Source organism: Sinohyriopsis cumingii, chromosome 1 (assembly GCF_028554795.1).
Source record: "Sinohyriopsis cumingii isolate HCF-2022 chromosome 1, ASM2855479v2, whole genome shotgun sequence".
Lineage (NCBI taxonomy): Eukaryota > Metazoa > Mollusca > Bivalvia > Unionida > Unionidae > Sinohyriopsis > Sinohyriopsis cumingii.
Window position 1 is genome coordinate 173,091,914 of NC_142961.1, and position 20,510 is coordinate 173,112,423.

At 35.2% G+C, this 20,510-nt stretch overlaps 1 protein-coding gene across 1 annotated transcript in view; it reads left to right on the forward strand.

Annotated features, from left to right (window-relative positions):
* Positions 1-508: 508 nt before the first annotated feature.
* Positions 509-20,510, forward strand: part of LOC149808398 (neurexin-1-like) — a 335,258-nt gene continuing 315,256 nt past the window's right edge. The window contains exon 1 of the mRNA XM_089976649.1: positions 509-602. The gene's annotated coding sequence lies outside the window, so the exon portion shown is untranslated. The remainder of the gene's footprint in view (positions 603-20,510) is intronic.

Here is a 20,510-nt window from a genome sequence, read left to right on the forward strand (position 1 = left end):
GTGCTATGCTTGGTAAGGATGGTAAAAGTTCAGGGTACTGAGTTATGACCTAAGCATAATATTTAGTTCAGATGAATTTTATGAACTATAAGAATTCTGATCTGCAAACTTGTAATGGTAGATCAGTGTCTATACATTTGTACCAAATCCTAGATACCTGCAAACTTGTAATGGTAGATCAGTGTCTATACATTTGTACCAAATCCTAGATACCTGCAAACTTGTAATGGTAGATCAGTGTCTATACATTTGTACCAAATCCTAGATACCTGCAAACTTGTAATGGTAGATCAGTGTCTATACATTTGTACCAAATCCTAGATACCTGTTACTCTATAGGTACAGCAGCTTATTGTGCTTGTTTTGTGTCATTTGGTGTAGGTGCCCCCCTGGAGAGCCTTATCAGCTTGAACTTTTTTGGGGAGTCTGAGGAAAACTGACTCTTGTATTAGAGGTGATAATAGTGGGCATGTCATGAATTATAAACTTCTCAATGAGGCAACAGAGACTAGAAGCAAGTGAAACTGACAGCACAATTATAGGGTCAATGCAGATGATGGCAGCCAATCCATGGTCAGAAAGAGCCATTTGTTGGGTCTTGGGTAAGTTTTTATTTATGTGAGATTCAAAATAAATATTTATTCATGATATGGTGTATATATTTCACTTTATCTGGGAGGAAGAAAGATTAGAGGTTGGATTAGTACAAGACACTCTTTCATTTCATTTTTTGGGCTATAACATGAATGGAATCTTAGATATGGATTTACTACAGCTGTCTGTATAGATATTTATTATGACATGAATGGAATCTTAGACATGGATTTACTACAGCTGTCTGTACAGGCATTTAATATATCATGAATGGAATCTTAGACATGGATTTACTACAGCTGTCTGTACAGGTATTTAATACAGCTATCTGTACAGGAGGTATTTATTATAGCATGAATGGAATCATAGACATGGATTTAATACAGCTGTCTGTACAGGCATTTAATACAGCTAGCTGTACAGGTATTTATTATAACATGAATGGAATCGTAGACATGGATTTAATACAGCTGTCTGTATATATATTTAATATAACATGAATGGAATCTTAGACATGGATTTACTACAGCTGTCTATACAGGTATTTACTACAGCTGTCTGTACAGGTATTTAATACAGCTGTCTGTACAGGTATTTATTATAACATGAATGGAATCTTAGACATGGATTTAATACAGCTGTCTGTATAGATATTTAACATAACATGAATGGAATCTTAGACATGTATTTAATACAGCTGTTTGTACAGGTATTTAATATAGCTATCTGTACAGGTACCAACAACATTACTAACTCTAAAACATTTGATAATATTAAGTATTTTTAGACTCGTAATATATAACAAATGAACCTAGACAAAAAATACTAAATTTTGGAAAGCACAGATGGAACTTATAAATGTCCATGAAAATTGAAAATTTTATAGACAACAATTTATAATTTATAGTGGTTGTGTATTTGGATTTTATTTTTGTATCCCCCTGTACATAATACAAGAAATATAGCTGTGTACATTTGTCTCTTTGCTTGTCATTTGTAAACATTTTGGTTTCAGAGGCAAAATTCTCAAAGCATTTAAGATGTCTCTTTGAAATTCGGTACACAGAAGAGATTAGTTGTCCAGATGTGCCTTTTGCTTTTGATAATTTATAAGTTTCAATATTTTGAATCTTTTTCTTAGTAAACTTATCTCTTATTGACAATTTTGGGTCTGGAACAGAATATCAAAAAACATTGAAGATATCTGTTTAAAATTTGGTAGATATAGTTGTGTAAATATTTTAGAATAGTTGTCTAGATATGTTAGACTAGTTTTGTAGATATATTAGACTAGTTGTGTAGATATATTGGACTAGCTGTATAGATATTAGATGTGTAGATATATTAAACTAGTTGTGTAGATATATTAGACTAGTTGTGTAGATATGTTAGACTAGTTGTGTAGATATTTTAGACCAGTTGTGTAGATATCTTAGACTAGTTGTGTAGATATATTAGACTAGATGTTTTGATATATTAGACTAATTGTGTAGATATAGTAGGCTAGGTGTGTAGATATATTGGACTAGTTGTGTAGATATGTTAGACTAGTTGTGTAGATATATTAGGCTGGGTGTGTAGATATGTCACACTAGGTGTGTATATATATTAAACTATGTGTGTAGAAATATTAGACTAGGTGTGAAGATATATTAGACTTGGTGTGTATATATATTAGATTTAGTGTTTAGATATTTTAGACTAGTTGTGTAAATATATTAGAATAGTTGTGTAGATATGTTAGACTAGTTGTGTAGATATTTTATACCAGTTGTGTAGATATCTTAGACTAGTTGTGTATATATATTAGTCTTGACGTTTTGATATATTAGACTAGTTGTGTAGATATATTATACTTGGTGTGTAGATATGTTAGATTTGGTGTCTAGATATGTTAGGCTAGTTGTGTAAATATATTTGAATAGTTGTGTAGATATATTAGGCTAGTTGTGTAGATATATTAGGCTAGATATATTAGACAAGTTGTGTAGATATGTTAGACTAGTTGTGTAGATATATTAGACTAGTTGTGTAGATATGTTAGACTGGTTGTGCAAATATGTTTGACTAGTTGTGTAGATATATTAGACTAGTTGTGTAGATATATTAGACTAGGTGTGTAGATATGTGCTTTTCCTATTTACAATTATTCAGTTTCGGTATTTTAGCATTTTTGTTCAATATGTTCATCCACCCATATATTATTCACATTTTTGTTTTTGGATTCAAAACTCCAAAGTTGTTCAAAATATCCCCATTTATCTTTTCTTCCTTCTATTATCCACACTTTTGTTTCTGGGGCAAAATTTAAAAACTGTTAAGATATCTCTGTGAAATTTGGTTTGTTTTTAGACATGGTGTACCTGTAGGTTAAAAACTGTTCAGATATCTCCGTGAAATTTGGTATGTTTTAGACATGGTGTACCTGTACCTTTTGCTATTTAGGATTCTTCAGCTTCAATATTTTTCATATTTTTGTCCATCCATGCCTTTATCCATCCATCCATCCATGCATGAACCATTCACAGCGCAAAATAAAATGATATCATTGGTGATGTGGGTTCAGTACTTGGGAATGTGGGTATGTACGAAAGCGTGCCAGTAGGTTTCTGTGGCTTGACTGTTCTTACCAGGGTTTTCCTGGGTTCTTCCTCCACCAGTTATACTGGCCACAAAGTATAGTTTGTCTTGCGCTAAGAAGACCTGGTGTCACACTTTGAGGCAGAGGTCTCAGTGATTTGCTGGCAATAAAACAGAGATGAAGTTTGCTTCAGTTAGTCAGAAAGGAAATATTTAATGTGAGCATAACACTACACTACAATAATTGTAAGTCTTTTGTGTCTTGAAAAATTTAACTTACTGTCTTTTTTCTATGACCACTATTCTAAGTAGGCTGTTCCATGGCATCTGAAAGTGAGGCCCAGCAGGGGGATTAAATGTACATGACAGTAAACGCACAACAGTATTGGGAAGATTTCATTAAATGTTTCATATCATATTGATTTTTTTCTCACCCCAAATCATACATAATATGCAGAATTTTCACTTTTAGAATTCATAAAACTTTTCAGATGAAGGCCTTACAATTATACTATTGTTACCTACTTGATACTAGGTCTTGTTCTGATGGTAGAAATCATTGTTACAATGACCATCTGACATTTGCAGTGATATTTTATAGAGCAATGAAGCTCTGCATGATTATTCTATCTCTAAAATTAGGTCTTAATTAATTTTGAAGAGTAGTTATTAAAGTAAAATTTTTTGCCCTAGGTAGGTAGGTAGGTAGATAGATAGATAGACAGACAGACAGACAGACAGACAGACAGACAGATAGATAGATAGATAGATAGATAGATAGATAGATAGATGGATACATACATACATACATACATACATACATACATACATACATACATACATACATACATACATACATACATACATATATATGATAGATAGATAGATAGATAGATAGATAGATAGATAGATAGATAGATAGATAGATAGATAGATAAATAGATAGATAGCCATACATAATAAAAGACAACATCCATGCATAAAAACAAATAGGATTTAATGTTGGAATATATTCACTTGTTCAGGGTCCCATGTAGCCAAGTGGTCTTAGGCACTGGTCTTTACAGAGTACTGACACCTCACCTCTGTCCTCATTAGTTTAGGGTCTTTGGCTCAGTCAATGTGGATATATGAGAAAGCTTGCTAGTAGTTTCCCATGGGTCAGTGGTTCTACCATGTGTCTTCAAAATCCTTCCTCCACTAGATACATTGGCCTCAATGTATAGTCTGTCATGTGCTGAAAAATGACATTAGACCCACAAAAACAACATACTGACTTGTTCAATTTTGAGCAGTTTGCTGTTTTGAGGTTCTTGGACAAAGGTCTTCGAATTCAGTATCACTGCCATTGTTATAGTTCATGTCATAATGTTGATGTGTATATCAATAGGCTGAAATTTGGACATGCAACATCTTGGAATTAGCACTGATCACAACTCTTTTCCCACATCATCAGTGATGTCAGCCCAGACTAAGTCTAACTAATTGCTTTGCACTTTGTCTTGGTAATCTATTAAGGTGGTAGTTTTTCATTCATCCAACCTTTCTTGATAATAGATGACCCTCTTGGTGTCTTAAGGTCAAGGTCTATGTTTTCCTTGCATAATGTGATAAGTCACTCCCTTGGCATCTTAAGGTCAAGGTCTCTGTTTCCTTGCATACTGTGATAAGTCACTCCCTTGGCATCTTAAGGTCAAGGTCTCTGTTTTCCTTGCATACTGTGATAAGTCACTCCCTTGGCATCTTAAGGTCAAGGTCTCTGTTTTCCTTGCATACTGTGATAAGCCACTCCCTTGGCATCTTAAGGTCAAGGTCTATGTTTTCCTTGCATACTGCAATAAGCCACTCCCTTGGCATCTTAAGGTCAAGGTCTATGTTTTCCTTGCATACTGTGATAAGTCACTTTCTTGACATCTTAATGTCAAGGTCTCTGTATCCCTTCAAAATAGTGATTGGGGTGGGGTAATATATATATTCCAGCATTTGAAATGGCTTAAACAACAGTATAATGTGTATTTTTTTCTGAGGCAGTTGTACAAATGAGAATGCTTTTAAATTCATACTTGGTTCACTGTTTTTAAGGGCACGGAATCAAAGTACACAAGTGACATCTCATCCATGTTAATGATGACAAGATTATCAAACTCCTCCTCCTTTAACATTTCCTTTATAAACTTGTGGATCAAAGATATTAGGTCTCCCAAATCATTGGATAGATACTGATCAAAGGAGATCTTGCTCCTGAGCACCATCGAGGGTCTTTTCGAGTAATCCTCTCCTCAATTCCAAGAGAAACATTGAAGTTGTTGTCCAAAATTGTCCATGGATGTACACACTACTTTTTTAATGTACCCTTTCTGACACATTTTCATTGTTTGTTTGCTTTTAGTTCATTGTCTCACAGATAAAAGCAAAACCTTCATTTCTGCAGCAAAGCTAGAGTTTCTAGTCATGTTTACTCATTTCAATCTTCCTTATTTAAAGTGACCCCATAAGTGAAGGTCAGAAGGTCCAGGTAAAAGTTCAAGGTTAATTTTGCAAAAGTTTAATTTTGGTAACTTTGAAAGCTAAAGTTTCTAGTTGCATGGTAACTCATACATTTTCGGGTAAATGGGCCTAATTTAGTTTACTTTTCATAAAAGATGAATTTTGGTACTGACAAAATGATCCAGCTATAAACCAGTAACATTTATTTATTATCATATTACCCAACAAGAACTGTTGAATAACCTTCATTGATGTTGTTCCAAGTGGTCCTAAAATTGTTCTGTACATACTGTTGCATAGTAGCATGCACAGAATAGGGGTGTGCTTAGGGTGACATTGACTGGCTTTACATTTCCTAGCTGAGAGCTTAATTTATTGTGTAATTTTTTGCAAAAGTTAACTTCCCATTTTAAATTATAAAAAAGTCTCAGTACTGGCATACTGCTGTTAAAGCTGCCAGTTAAAGTGGCTCTGATTTCCTGGGAGGAACATCAGTGTTAATAAGAGCTCTTTCTTCCTGTCTGTTGATATGGCATAGTTTGGAAGATCATGTTCACTGCTCCAGCTGCACAATTATGTGTATTGTTGTAATGCAGTCATGTACGGCTTATCCTTAGTCTCCATTATGTGTATTGTTGTAATGCAGTCACGTATGGCTTATCCTTAGTCTCCATTATGTGTATTGTTGTAATGCAGTCACATATGGCTTATCCTTAGTCTCCATTATGTGTATTGTTGTAATGCAGTCATGTATGGCTTATCCTTAGTCTCCATTATGTGTATTGTTGTAATGCAGTCATGTATGGCTTATCCTTAGTCTCCATCCAAGACAAATTTGACCAGTACCCTCTCACCCAATGAAAACACACCTACTGATGTGGCATGAATGTTTAATAACTTATTGTAATTTAGTAAGTAGATATGATACCTCCCTGTAAGAAATTTACAAATTGTAATTTAGTAACTAGGTCTCTTACATCCCTATAAGAAATTGACAAATTGTAATTTAGCAATTTAGTAACTAGGTCTTATACACCCCTGTAAGAAATTACAAATTGCACAGTTCCATTTGCCTATCACCAAATGTCAATTGGGTTTTGTTTATTAAAAATTTCAGTGAAGTGCTGAACAATCTAAAGTTAGTGCATGCCTGAACCGTTTCATAATGATGTCTGGATAATAAGCGTGTCTGACTTGGGCAACATCATGGTTCACTCCTACACACATTTAAGAAATTTATGAATTAAAATTAGCATTAACAGTTTATTATATTTTATTTTTAAAAATGTTTAACATCATAACAAAATCATTTAAAGATTATTACATCTTTCTTTGGCATTTTGAAAGAATAAGTTGTTTTGACCAAATCATTTAAAGTGGGCCATTTACCAAAATGGAACTTGTTACTGAAATAGAACCAAGCATTGTTTAACAAGTGTACAGTATTTAAGTGTACAGTATCGTTGTAGCAAGGCTTCTAGCTGAGGATTACATTTCAAGACTGTACAAGAAATATTTTATTGGATTATCTACTTTAATATTTTATGCCATACTCTTAATATCAACCCCAAACACAAAAGTGCACACTACACAAACATCTTGACTGACACAAGTGCACACTACACAAACATCTTGACTGACACAAGTGCACACTACACCAACATCTTGACTGCCACAAGCACACATTAAACCAACATCTTGACTGACACAAGTGCACACTACACCAACATCTTGACTGACACAAGCACACACTACACCAACAGACTGACTGACACAAGTGCACACTACACCAATATCTTGACTGCCAAAAGTGCAGAATATAAGTTGTGAAATCAACAGAAACCAAATTCTTCTTCTTCATTAAATTGTCCTCTTCTGTCTCTCTTGAAACAGTACTGGTCAATTTTGAAAGTTTAGTTTGTCAAAGTGACATAAGTATATGTGCATTGTCCACCTCTCCCCAGTTATCAAGATCAGCATCCTGTATCTTGCTTGCATAATCTTTAAATTTGTCCTCAAACAGATTTCAAATAATATCCTGGTTCTCTATAAAGTTCTTACAAGACTTGACACATTTGTGAAAAATGATATCTATGAAAATTTCTTATTTTGCAGTAGTAAGAAGCAGATTATGTGATCCTTCAATTGCATCACCATCCTACACACTCACTTATGAGTAAGGAGTTTCTGGTTTTTGTAGAAAACTCTTTTAAATGGCTGTAAGTTGGAATTTTGATGGTTGATAGTTGCAGACAGCAGACGTTGCTGAGTGACATGGTTTACATGGCCTGTTAACATAAGGGAATGGGATTTCAATTGGATTGGTGATGGAATCTCTCTGCATACTCAGCAGCCCACAGATTAAGAATATTCATGTAAAGTTGCTTGTTTCTACATCTCCAAGATACAATCATACAAGTGTCTGAAGGGCAGGAGGGATAACATTATCAGGCATGTAAGTTTTCTACCTATAATGGTAGCAGTTTCCTTCTTCTAGAGTTTCATGGCATTATAAGATGATGATTCTATCAAATTCTGACAAACATTGCTATTAAAACACCCCATTTGCACTGAAGTTCACACCTATAATACTGACTTCCTTTCTAGAAATGGCACTCATAAAAATGGCTTTATTTTCTTCCATAAGCTCATTTTGTTACAATCATCTTTTACATTGATATTTCATGTATCATACGACTGTGATAAGGCAAGACTCTAGTTACATGGTGAAGTACTGGTAACTAATCTTTGTAACTAACATTTTACGATGGAAAAATCCCTTTCCCAGATATGTAAACCATTCATGTTGGAAGGGGGGCTTCCAGTATTAGCAATGTCCCTGTCCCTCCAGTCAGTGGCTGAAACCTCATATCACTTGCTTTTGACAAGAACAGCAAAAAATTGCAATCTAAAATTTTGGGGTCTCATGGTATGTACTATCTGTGTTCATACAGACAATGCTGTTTGGTTATTAGTACTATCTGTCTTCATACCAACAATACTGTTTTGGTTATTAGTACTGTGTTCATATCTACAATACTGTCTGGTTATTAGTACTATCTGTCTTCATACCAACAATACTGTTTTGGTTATTATTACTGTGTTCATATCTACAAATTACTGTCTGGTTATTAGTACTATCTGTGTTCATACCGACAATGCTGTTTGGTTAATTGTACTGTCTGTGTTTATACCAGCAATGCTGTTTGGTTATTAGTACTATCTGTGTTCATACCGACAATGCTGTTTGGTTATTAGTACTGTGTTCATATCTACAATACTGTCTGGTTATTAGTACTATCTGTGTTCATACCGACAATGCTATTTCATTAATTGTACTGTCTGTGTTTATACCAGCAATACTGTTTGGTTATTAGTACTGTGTTCATACCGACAATGCTGTTTCATTAATTGTACTGTCTGTGTTTATACCAGCAATGCTGTTTGGTTATTAGTACTGTGTTCATACCGACAATGCTGTTTGGGTTTTTAGTACTGTGTTCATACCAACAATACTGTTTTGTTATTAGTACTGTTTTTATATCTACAATGCTGTTTGGTTATTAGTACTATCTGTGTTCATACAGACAATGCTGTTTAGTTCATTGTTCTGTCTCTCTTTATACCAATAATGCTGTTTAGTTATTAATACTATATGTGTTCATACCAACAATGCTGTTTGGTTATTAGTACCATGTTCGTACTAACTATTTGGTTATTATTATTATCTGAGTTTATACTGATAATGCTGTTTGGTTATTAGTACTGTGCTCATACCAACAATGCCCTTTGGTTATTGTACAATACAAAATTTCTAGGTCTGACAGTATGTACTGTGTTCATTCCAGTAAGGCTGTTTAGATATTAGTATTGTTTCATATCAGTAAGGCTGTTTAGGTATTAGTACTGTTTCATACCAGTAAGGCTGTTTGGTTATTAGTACAGTCTGATACCAGTAAGGCTGTTTGGTTATTAGTACTGTTTCATACCAGTATGGCTGTTTGGTTATTAGTACAGTCTGATCAACCTGAGGAGTGAATGCTCTATGTATGTCATAGAGAGGAAATTGATTCAAAGTACTATACTGAAGTGTCAGTTCTGAAAATTGGTTAGTGCAAGTTGGAAAAGAATTTCTCATTGAACACTTTAGAACTTTCCAAATCTAGAAAACACAAACTATAGTGTGAGTGATGTATGGTTACACTTGGCAACTTTCCAAGTCTAGAAAACACAAGCTATAAGTGTGAGTGATGTATGGCTACACTTGGCAACTTTCCAAATCTAGAAAACACAAGCTATAAGTGTGAGTGATGCATGGCTACACATTAAAACTTTCCAAATCTAGAAAACACAAGCTATAAGTGTGAGTGATGCATGGCTACACATTAAAACTTTCCAAATCTAGAAAACACAAGCTATAAGTGTGAGTGATGCATGGCTACACATTACAATTTTCCAAGTCTAGAAAACACAAGCTATAAGTGTGAGTGATGCATGGCTAACAATTACAATTTTCCAAGTCTAGAAAACACAAGCTATAGTGTGAGTGATGCATGGCTACACATTAAAACTTTCCAAATCTAGAAAACACAAGCTATAAGTGTGAGTGATGCATGGCTACACATTAAAACTTTCCAAATCTAGAAAACACAAGCTATAAGTGTGAGTGATGCATGGCTACACATTACAACTTTCCAAATCTAGAAAACACAAGCTATAAGTGTGAGTGATGCATGGCTACACATTACAACTTTCCAAGTCTAGAAAACACAAGCTATAAGTGTGCGTGATGCATGGCTACACCTTAAAACTTTCCAAATCTGGAAAACACAAGCTATAGTGTGAGTGATGCATGGCTACACATTACAACTTTCCAAGTCTAGAAAACACAAGCTATAAGTGTGAGTGATGTATGGCTACACATTACAACTTTCCAAGTCTAGAAAACACAAGCTATAGTGTGAGTGATGCATGGCTACACATTACAACTTTCCAAATCTAGAAAACACAAGCTATAATGTGAGTGATGTATGGCTACACATTACAACTTTCCAAGTCTAGAAAACACAAGCTATAAGTGTGAGTGATGCATGGCTACACATTACAACTTACCAAATCTAGAAAACACAAGCTATAGTGTGAGTGATGCATGGCTACACATTACAACTTTCCAAGTCTAGAAAACACAAGCTATAGTGTGAGTGATGCATGGCTACACATTACAACTTACCAAATCTAGAAAACACAAGCTATAGTGTGAGTGATGCATGGCTACACATTACAGCTTTCCAAGTCTAGAAAACACAAGCTATAAGTGTGAGTGATGCATGGCTACACATTACAACTTTCCAAGTCTAGAAAACACAAGCTATAAGTGTGAGTGATGCATGGCTACACATTACAGCTTTCCCAGTCTAGAAAACACAAGCTATAAGTGTGAGTGATGCATGGCTACACATTACAACTTTCCCAGTCTAGAAAACACAAGCTATAAGTGTGAGTGATGCATGGCTACACATTACAGCTTTCCAAATCTAGAAAACACAAGCTATAAGTGTGAGTGATGCATGGCTACACATTACAGCTTTCCCAGTCTAGAAAACACAAGCTATAAGTGTGAGTGATGCATGGCTACACATTACAACTTTCCAAGTCTAGAAAACACAAGCTATAAGTGTGAGTGATGCATGGCTACACATTACAACTTTCCAAGTCTAGAAAACACAAGCTATAAATGTGAGTGATGCATGGCTACACATTAAAACTTTCCAAATCTAGAAAACACAAGCTATAGTGTGAGTGATGCATGGCTACACATTACAACTTTCCAAATCTAGAAAACACAAGCTATAGTGTGAGTGATGCATGGCTACACATTACAACTTTCCAAATCTAGAAAACACAAGCTATAGTGTGAGTGATGCATGGCTACACATTACAACTTTCCAAGTCTAGAAAACACAAGCTATAAATGTGAGTGATGCATGGCTACACATTAAAACTTTCCAAATCTTGAAAACACAAGCTATAGTGTGAGTGATGCATGGCTACACATTACAACTTTCCAAGTCTAGAAAACACAAGCTATAGTGTGAGTGCATGGCTACACATTACAACTTTCCAAATCTAGAAAATACAAACTATAAGTGTGAGTGATGCACGGCTACACATTAAAACTTTCCAAATCTAGAAAACACAAGCTATAATGTGAGTGATGTATGGCTACACATTACAACTTTCCAAGTCTAGAAAACACAAGCTATAGTGTGAGTGATGCATGGCTACACATTACAACTTTCCAAGTCTAGAAAACACAAGCTATAAGTGTGAGTGATGCATGGCTACACATTACAACTTTCCAAGTCTAGAAAACACAAGTTATAAGTGTGAGTGATGCATGGCTACACATTACAACTTTCCAAGTCTAGAAAACACAAACTATAGTGTGAGTGATGTATGGTTACACTTGGCAACTTTCCAAGTCTAGAAAACACAAGCTATAAGTGTGAGTGATGTATGGCTACACTAGGCAACTTTCCGAATCTAGAAAACACAAGCTATAAGTGTGAGTGATGCATGGCTACACATTAAAACTTTCCAAATCTAGAAAACACAAGCTATAAGTGTGAGTGATGCATGGCTACACATTAAAACTTTCCAAATCTAGAAAACACAAGCTATAAGTGTGAGTGATGCATGGCTACACATTACAACTTTCCAAGTCTAGAAAACACAATCTATAAGTGTGAGTGATGCATGGCTACACATTAAAACTTTCCAAATCTAGAAAACACAAGCTATAGTGTGAGTGATGCATGGCTACACATTACAACTTTCCAAGTCTAGGAAACACAAGCTATAGTGTGAGTGATGTATGGCTACACATTACAACTTTCCAAGTCTAGAAAACACAAACTATAGTGTGAGTGATGCATGGCTACACATTACAACTTTCCAAGTCTAGAAAACACAAGCTATAGCGTGAGTGATGCATGGCTACACATTACAACTTTCCAAGTCTAGAAAACACAAACTATAGTGTGAGTGATGCATGGCTACACATTACAACTTTCCAAGTCTAGAAAACACAAGCTATAATGTGAGTGATGTATGGCTACACATTACAACTTTCCAAGTCTAGAAAACACAAGCTATAAGTGTGAGTGATGCATGGCTACACATTACAACTTTCCAAATCTAGAAAACACAAGCTATAGTGTGAGTGATGCATGGCTACACATTACAACTTTCCAAGTCTAGAAAACACAAGCTATAAGTGTGAGTGATGCATGGCTACACATTAAAACTTTCCATATCTTGAAAACACAAGCTATAGTGTGAGTGATGCATGGCTACACATTACAGCTTTCCAAGTCTAGAAAACACAAGCTATAGTGTGAGTGCATGGCTACACATTACAACTTTCCAAATCTAGAAAATACAAACTATAAGTGTGAGTGATGCATGGCTACACATTACAACTTTCCAAGTCTAGAAAACACAAGCTATAAGTGTGAGTGATGCATGGCTACACATTACAGCTTTCCAAGTCTAGAAAACACAAGCTATAGTGTGAGTGCATGGCTACACATTACAACTTTCCAAATCTAGAAAATACAAACTATAAGTGTGAGGTGTTTTCTGTTTTCATTTTCAAATGCTAAACCAGTCTGTTGAGGTGTTTTCTGTTTTCATTTTCAAATGCTAAACCAGTCTGCTGAGGTGTTTTCTGTTTTCATTTTCAGATGCTAATTCAGTTTGCTGCCATTAAATCTTCAGTTGTGGATCTCATAAAAAATACAGTTATCTATATTTACTGACCTAGCTTAAAGATATACATCTCATAAAAAATAAAATTATCTATATTTGCTGAGCTAGCTTAAAAATATACATCTCATAAAAATAAAAGTATCTATATTTACTGACCTAGCTTAAAGATATATATCTCATAAAAAATAAAATTGCCCATATTTATTGATCAAACATGAGAGCTGGGAATGAAACATATCACCTAAAATGCTTGAGTGAACTTATGTTTGCCTTTAAGTGTCCTGTCAGGATAAAAGTAGAAATAAGGGATACCCTCACAGGAAGAATAGTGGAGATGTAAGCATACTCCTTTTGGTGAATAACTGGCATGTTATGAGATGTAAGCATGCTCTTTTTGGTGAATAACTAGCATGTTTAGAAATTGGAACCAAGATATTTATCAAAAAGTGCCCATAAAATGTTGTGATGTCACAGGCTTTACTGTGCACAGACAGTTGTGATGGAATTTGTGACATGTTTTACTGTGTACAGACAGTTGTGATGGAATTTGTAACATGTTTTACTGTGCACAGACAGATGTGATGGATTTTGTTGTATACTTCACTGTGTACTGACAGTTGTGATGGACTTTTTTTACGTATGTTTTACTGTACACAGAGAATTGTGATGAATTTTATTGCATGCTTCACTGTGCACAGAGAGTTGTGATGGACTTTTTTTACGTATGTTTTACTGTGCACAGAGAATTGTGATGAATTTTATTGCATTCTTCACTGTGCACAGAGAGTTGTGATGGATTTTGTTACATACTTTTGCAGACAGATGTGATGGATTTTGTTGCATGCTTTTACAGACAAATATGGTGGATTTTTTTACATGCTTTTGCAGACAGATGTGAGGCATTTGTTCACACATGCTTTTACAGACAGCTGTAATGGTTTTTGTTACATATTTTTACAGACAGTCTTGATGGATATTTTCCATGCTTTTACAGACAGATGTGATGGATTTTGTTCCATGCTTTTACAGAGAGATGTGATGGATTTTGTTACATGCTTTTTCAGACAGTTGTGATGGATTTTGTTGCATATTTTTACAGACAGTTGTGATGGTTTTTGTTACATTAGCTTTACTGTGCACAGACAGTTGTGATGCTTTTATTATGCCTTTGAGATATCTTGTGGTTTTGGCTGTATGGTACCTAATCATGTTTAAAAATAAATGCACTGAAATTCCTGTAATTATTTCTAGTCATTTTTCATCTGAATGATTGGGTTGATGAATATGCTCAAGATTTAAAATGAAATCTGATTAAATTTGTCAGTCTCCAGATTTCACCTTGCTAGGATGTTTTCCAGTTTTAAAAAGGCTTTGACTTATAATGAAACAACAAACTTGAAGATAAATAGAACATGTATTACTGCATTTGTCTTGAAAATATTTTTTGCTTGCAGCAGGGACATCTTGATTTGGTTATGTCCATCAATCTATCCATATGTCCATTGATCGATCCATACATCAATTTATCTATCCATACATCCATCATTCTATTCACATGTCCATCAATCTATCCACATGTCCACTGACATATCCAGATGTCCACTGATCTATTCACATGTCCATCAATCCATCCATAATTCCATTGATCCATCCATACTTCCATCAATCTATACACACGTCCATTGATCTATCCATACATCCATTGATCTATCCACATGTCCATCGATCTATCCATACATCCATTGATCTATCCACATGTCCATCAATCTATCCACATGTCCATTGATCTATCCACATGTCCATTGATCCATCCATACATCCATCGATCTATCAACATGTCCATCAATCTATCCACATGTCCATCGATCTATCCACATGTCCATTGACATATCCATACATCCATCGATCTATCCACATGTCCATCGATCTATCCATACATCCATTGATCTATCCATACATCCATTGATCTATCCATACATCCATTGATCTCTCCATACATTCATTGATCTATCCACATGTTCATTGATCTATCTACATGTCCATCAATCTATCCACATGGGGGCCCCGAGTGGCCGAGTGGTCTAAAGCGCTGTCTGTTACGGATCACTGCCATCTCACCTCTGACTGCGTGGGTTCAAGTCTCGGATTCGGCCAATGTGGGTATGTGAGAAAGCTTGCCAGTACCTTCTCGTGGGTTGGTGGTTCTTTCCGGGGTTTTCCTGGGTTCTTCCTCCACCATTGATACTGGCCGCCATGTATAGCCTATCGTGTGCTGAAAAATGGCGTTAAACCCTACAACAACAACTATCCACATGTCCATTGACATATCCATACATCCATTGATCTATCCATACATCCATTGATCTATCCATACATCCATTGATCTCTCCATACATTCATTGATCTATCCACATGTTCACTGATCTATCCACATGTCCATCAATCTATCCACATGTCAATCAATCTATGCATACATCTATTGATCTATCCACATGTCAATCAATCCATAGAAGCTTTTCATTGCACAAATACTATTTTACTTAGATTGATGAAAGTTAATGGGCATGTTTTTGTATGCATTAGTAGATGGCATATTTGTATGTGAAATCAGATCCCTCAAAACAGAAAATCTTTGAAAGCATATTTAAGTTTTGCTTTTGACAGGTTATTGGTTTGCTCAAGGTGTATCTTTTTATATACAAGTAGATGTACAAGCCAATCATATTCAATATAAGCCATAAAACAAAAAAGCCCATATAATTTTCAACCACAATAAAATTTTTGTTTTTCATGTGTCTTGAAAGCAACAGTAGGCTAGTTTTGTATAAAATTGGGACAGTGTTTATGTAACTAGTAAGAGAGAAGATGTAATTAGTAGAGAACATATGTGTCTGCATGTCTGTAAGAGTGCAAACAGTTAAGAATGATGTTTGCATTTTTAACATTAGTGATAAATTAGCTGAACAATGTACATTCCTTTCAAATACTATTTTGTGGGTCTCCATCAGAAAAGAATCAAGAAAAATTCTGCAGGCCTAGTTCTTAAAGCCTGGGTATTTAATTATTTTAAAATTTATATTGATTATTTACATAAAGGAGCAACATCAATAATGATTAAATAATAAGCAGATAAAGATAAGCTTTCTCAATCTACATACATTTAGATATTAACACCTGAAAACTGGCCTTTGTTCAACATGCCATGACTTCACAGTAATCTATTAATGGTCCTAATCTGTGTTGGTGTTGAGTATTGTAGTTACCTCAGGTTTAATTGGAACATTTCTGGGCATCTGACTCACTGATAAACGATGTCAGTTTTTGCTAACTATAAATAATCTGGTACATTGTGTGTCAGGTGTGTTTTAATTAAACCATGCCCATAGGCTATTTTTAGAAGTTGAGTGGAATTTAGAATTTAGCAGTTATAGTATGTTTCCAAATTTGAAGCAATTTCCAGTTAAATTTAATTACTTTTTTTAAATTTATTATTGAAATTTAGGATGAAACATATTTTGGTTTTCAGAGAGAGAGGCTTTGGATCATTGGAAGAAAATGAAGATATTCAGGACCCAAAAGGGTTTTGGGTTTGGAAGATAATCAGGACCAAAAAGGTTAGGGGTTTGGAAGATATTCAGGATCAAAAGGGTTTGGGGTTTGGAAGATATTCAGGACCAAAAAGGTTTTGGGTTTGGAAGATATTCAGGATCAAAAGGGCTTGGGGTTTGGAAGATATTCAGAACCAAAAGGGTTAGGGGTTTGGAAGATATTCAGGACCAAAAGGGTTTTGGGTTTGGAAGATAATCAGGACACAAAGGGTTTTGGGTTTGGAAGATATTCAGGACCAAAAGGGTTTTGGGTTTAGAAGATATTCAGGACCAAAAGGGTTTTGGGTTTAGAAGATATTCAGGACGAAAAGGTTAGGGGGTTGGAAGATATTCAGGACCAAAAGGGTTTGGGTTTAGAAGATATTCAGGACCAAAAAGGTTGGGGGGGTTGGAAGATATTCAGGACCAAAAGGGTTTGGGGTTTGGAAGATATACAGGACCAAAAGGGTTTTGGGTTTAGAAGATATTCAGGACCAAAAGGTTAGGGGGTTGGAAGATATTCAGGACCAAAAGGGTTTGGGTTTAGAAGATATTCAGGACCAAAAAGGTTAGGGGTTTGGAAGATATTCAGGACCAAAAAGGTTTGGGGTTTGGAAGATATTCAGGACCAAAAGGGTTTGGGGTTTGGAAGATAATCAGGAGACAAAGAGTTTTGGGTTTGGAAGATATTCAGGACCAAAAGGGTTTTGGGTTTAGAAGATATTCAAGACCAAAAGGGTTTGCGGTTTGGAAGATATTCAGGACCAAAAGGGTTTTGGGTTTGGAAGATATTCAGGACCAAAAAGGTTAGGGGTTTGGAAGATATTCAGGACCAAAAGGGTTTTGGGTTTGGAAGATATTCAGGACCAAAAGGGTTTTGGGTTTGGAAGATAATTAGGACACAAAGAGTTTTGGGTTTGGAAGATATTCAGGACCAAAAGGGTTTTGGGTTTAGAAGATATTCAGGACCAAAAGTGTTTGGGGTTTGGAAGATAATCAGGACCCAAAGAGTTTTGGGTTTGGAAGATATTCAGGACCAAAAGGGTTTTGGGTTTGGAAGATATTCAGGACCAAAAGGGTTTGGGGTTTGGAAGATATTCAAGACCAAAAGGGTTTTGGGTTTGGAAGATATTCAGGACCAAAAGGGTTTTGGGTTTAGAAGATATTCAAGACCAAAAGGGCCTGGGGTTTGGAAGATATTCAGGACCAAAAAGGTTAGGGGTTTGGAAGATATTCAGGACCAAAAGGGTTTGGGGTTTGGAAGATATTCAAGACCAAAAAGGTTTGGGGTTTGGAAGATATTCAGGACCAAAAGGGTTTTGGGTTTAGAAGATATTCAAGACCAAAAGGGCTTGGGGTTTGCAAGATATTCAGGACCAAAAAGGTTAGGGGTTTAGAAGATATTCAGGACCAAAAGGGTTTGGGGTTTGGAAGATATTCAAGACCAAAAGGGTTTGGGGTTTGGAAGATATTCAAGACCAAAAGGGTTTGGGGTTTGGAAGATATTCAAGACCAAAAGGGTTTTGGGTTTAGAAGATATTCAGGACCAAAAGTGTTTGGGGTTTGGAAGATATTCAGGACCAAAAGGGTTTTGGGTTTAGAAGATATTCAGGACCAAAAGGGTTTGGGATTTGGAAGGGTTTCACTGTATAAGTAGATGACACATAGATATCGATGACATGATTGGATTTTTTGTGCCACTGTAGCAATTTTTCCTTTGTTCTAAAGAATATTTATTAAGTTAAACTTTAAAAGCTTACTAGCATGATTATGTTAGGTTAATTTTGTGTTTTACAGAACAGCAACACAGCAAGGTTATTTAGTACCATGACAATCAAAGTACCTTCCTTGCCATTCATGATCCAGTTGGATTCATTAGTAGGATTCAAACCTGCTACATTTCAGTTGTGATGCCTTCATATCGAACAGTGAGCCAATGTGACTCCTTGATTATATAAATTCCAGTTGGTGCAGACAAAGAAAATTTGATTGGCATGTTTGCATTCCTTTTTGAATGACCTGATTGGATATTACTAAAACAACTTTTCTATGTTTAAATAAATTGTTAAACTTCTTGGACATATATTACCATACCACACTGTCTTACTATATCTGCACTGTGGGGCATACCTGTTTTGCAACACAACTCAAGCTCAGTAGAACAATTCAATGAATTCAAGACACAAGAAACAGTTTCTTTATTGGTTTATTTAAAAATTGTTGTAAACTTTTAATTTTTATAAATATAAACACTTGATGAACTTGAAAACTATGCTAGAATCAAGTGTTATCATGCAGGCATTGGAGTTGATGTTTGCATCATTGTTTTCCTGCAGGAAACAGGTTCATGGCCTTTAATAAGAGAAGAAGAGATAAGAAAATGGATGGATGCTGAATTTGTCAGGAAATTGTAGATGAATTATACTGACATAAGCAGTTTGTTTCTATGCAGAGAACATGTTTACTTATTTAGGATCTTGCTTTGCATGCTTTGTAGCATGTTTTCCCTCATTAAAATGCAGACTATGGCTGCTGTGTAATAACTCCAGCAACCAATATTATTCCCCGCCTTTTTGACAAAACCATATGAAAGAAATTAAATGTTTTTAAATACTTATATATCATCATTAAAAGGCATTTAAATGTTGCATTCTGGGTCCTATTTTCAAGATCAAGGTCAATGGCCAATCTTTAAGTTTTTCTCCACACTTTTCTTTCTACTTGATAATTTTAAAGCCACTGGAGATTAATTGATGCAGCTTGGTATGCTTGTAAATCATCATTAAAAGTCTATTGTTTATTAGGTCCCATCTTGAAGGTGAAGTTTACACTTCCCATTTCATCCTCTAACTTTGCAGCTGTTTGGGATGTATGAATAAGTACACTAATACATGATCATTTTGAGTTCTGTCCAGGTCACATGTATGAATAAGTCTTGTTACACTAATACATGATCATTTTGAGTTCTATCCAGGTCACATGTATGAATAAGTCTTGTTACACTAATACATGATCATTTTGAGTTCTGTCCAGGTCACATGTATGAATAAGTCTTGTTACACTAATACATGATCATTTTGAGTTTTGTCCAGGTCACATGTATGAATAAGTCTTGTTACACTAATACATGATCATTTTGAGTTCTATCCAGGTCACATGTATGAATAAGCCTTGTTACACTAATATATGATCATTCTGAGTTCTATCCAGGTCACATGTGAATCATTTAGGTTTCAGTTACTCCTTCCTTCTGCTCTGTAACATGGGTTGTTTAAGATGAATTGCGTATACTTATATGTTATTACTGAGAAGTGTGGTGTCATTATAATAAGTTGTAATGAAATTGTAATAAATTGTGGTGTCATTGTCATAAGTTGTGGTATCATGGTAATAAGGTGTGGTGTCACTGTAATAAGGTGTGGCATCATTTTAATAAGTTGTGGAATTGTAATAAGGTGTGGTATTGTTGTGCTAAGGCATGGTGTCATTGTA